The sequence below is a fragment of the Primulina eburnea genome, chromosome 7 (assembly GCF_022965805.1).
Source record: "Primulina eburnea isolate SZY01 chromosome 7, ASM2296580v1, whole genome shotgun sequence".
Taxonomy (NCBI): Eukaryota; Viridiplantae; Streptophyta; class Magnoliopsida; order Lamiales; family Gesneriaceae; genus Primulina; species Primulina eburnea.
In genome coordinates, this window is record NC_133107.1 from 1,194,451 (window position 1) to 1,197,155 (window position 2,705).

Genomic DNA, 2,705 nt, shown 5'->3' on the forward strand with positions numbered 1-2,705 from the left:
GTTAGAGTGCATGGAGAGTTGTTTCCGAGCATTCCAGTGCACCGAGGAGCAGAAGATGGAGACCCTTAGTTTTCTTCTCGAGGGCCGTGCGCGCAAGTGGTGGCGATCGACTTCTGTGCCGATAGTTCAGTCCCAGGGTAGGGTGACTTGGGCCGATTTCCGTGCAGCTTTCATGCAGCTGTATTTTCCTCCAGCCCTTCGCCAGGCAAAGACGATTGAGCTCCTGAATCTTAAGCAGGGGAGTATGTCTGTTGATGAATATCAGCAGAAGTTCTTCGAGTTGTTACCCTTTGCCCCTCATATCAGTGGCAGTTCTGAGGCCAAGTATGACCATTTCCTCCAGGGTCTTAACCAGGAGATTTTTGATCGAGTCACTGTCTGTGATAATCCTACTTCTTATGATGGGTTAGTGAACCGGTGTCGCCAGGCAGAGATCAGTCTCCAGCGTGGTAGGGCTATTCTTTCTTCTAGACCTCCGAGTACTTTGAGCCCTCGATCTCAGTCTTTCAAGAAATCTGGTTCTTCTTCTTCTGGATCTGGATCACGGTCTAGCGGTGTTTTCCGCTTTGGTAAGAAGAAGGTTTCTTGTGTGCATTGTGGGAAGAACCATCCATCGGAGCAATGCCGATCAGCCGCGGGAGCTTGTTTTCAGTGCGGAGAGATGGGTCATCTCAAGAAGAATTGTCCTCAGTTGCGAGGTGGAGCAGGATCTGGTTCCGGATCTCAGACGACTGTACAGCAGAGGAGGCAGGGTCAGGCAGTGGGTAGTTCAAATCTTCGACCTCGTGCCCAAGGTCAGGTTTTTGCGCTGAACCAGGATCAGGCTGCAAATGAGACAGAGAGAGTCATAGCAGGTACTTTTCGTTTATGCGGTATTCCTGCTTTTGTTCTTATTGATACCGGAGCATCACATTCATTCATTTCTGCACGATTTGTTAAGCGTCATAAGTTACCATATGTTTCTCTAGACGTCATTCTTTCCGTTTCTACCCCGATGGGTCATTCGGTGTTAGCAAAGCGTCTAGTGATGGGTTGTCCCTTAGATTTTGAGGGTAACGAATTGATTGCGAATCTTATGATCTTGGAGATGGAAGATTTTGATTGTATTCTAGGTATAGACCTATTGACTACCTACCGAGCTACCGTGGATTGTTACCAGAAGCTTGTTCAGTTTCGTACGACTGAGAGCTCTAGTTGGTTTTTCTATGGTGAGGGAGCGCGACCTCCGATGCCAGTGGTATCTGCTCTGAAAGCCTGTCGTGCTTTAGAGTCGGGCGGGGAAGGCTACCTCATCTATGCGATTGATTCGTCCACAGGTAGTGTTGGTATAGAGGATATTCCAGTGGTTTGTGAATTTCCTGATGTCTTCCCAGATGAGATTCCTGGTTTTCCTCCGGTTAGAGAGGTGGAATTTGGCATTGAGTTAATGCCAGGGACTGCACCGATTTCTCGTGCCCCCTATCGTCTTGCTCCATCAGAGATGAGAGAATTGAAGCAGCAATTGCAGGATCTTCTTGATAAAGGTTATATTCGCCCAAGTGTTTCACCTTGGGGAGCTCCAGTCTTGTTTGTCAAGAAGAAAGATGGATCTATGCGATTGTGCATTGATTATCGCCAGCTGAATCGTGTGACGATCAAAAACAAGTATCCATTACCTCGTATCGATGATTTGTTCGATCAGCTTCAGGGCACCTCTGTTTACTCCAAGATTGACTTGCGATCGGGTTATCATCAGATGAGAGTTAGAGATGATGATATTTCCAAGACTGCATTTCGTACTCGATATGGGCATTACGAGTTTCTAGTTATGCCATTTGGAATGACGAATGCGCCAGCAGTGTTCATGGATCTGATGAATCGAGTCTTTCGGGATTTTCTAGATCAGTTTGTTGTGGTTTTTATCGATGATATCTTGATTTATTCTCACAGTGTGGAAGAGCATATTCAGCACTTGAAGATTGTGTTGCAGATTCTTCGCGAGAAGCAATTGTATGCTAAGCTGAGTAAGTGCGAGTTCTGGATTGATCGTGTAGTATTCCTTGGTCATGTGATTTCCAAGGAAAGAATTTCTGTGGATCCCAGCAAGATTGAGGCAGTGCTGAATTGGTCACGTCCTACGACGGTGGCTGAGATCCGTAGTTTTCTAGGTCTGGCAGGGTATTATCGTCGCTTCATCGTGAATTTCTCTCAGGTAGCTAGACCCTTGACGCAACTTACTCGGAAGGATGTTCCATTTGAGTGGTCATCTGAGTGCGAAGATAGTTTCAGAGAACTTCGTCGACTTCTGACTTCTGCACCTGTTTTGGCGTTACCGTCAGGATCTCATGGTTTCAGTGTTTACACCGATGCCTCTTTTCAAGGCTTAGGGTGTGTGTTGACGCAGAATGATCATGTGATCGCTTACGCATCCAGGCAGTTGAAACCTCACGAAGAAAAGTATCCTATTCATGATCTAGAACTAGCTGCTATTGTGTTTGCGCTAAAAATCTGGCGTCATTACTTGTACGGGGTTAAGTTTGAAATTTTTACTGATCATAAGAGTCTGAAGTATCTGTTCACTCAGGCTGAGTTGAACATGAGACAACGTCGTTGGATGGATCTACTTAAAGATTATGATTGCGAGATCAAATACCATCCAGGTTCTGCGAATCTCACAGCCGATGCTCTTAGTCGCAAGGTGAGAATCTCTGCACTTCAGACCAGTG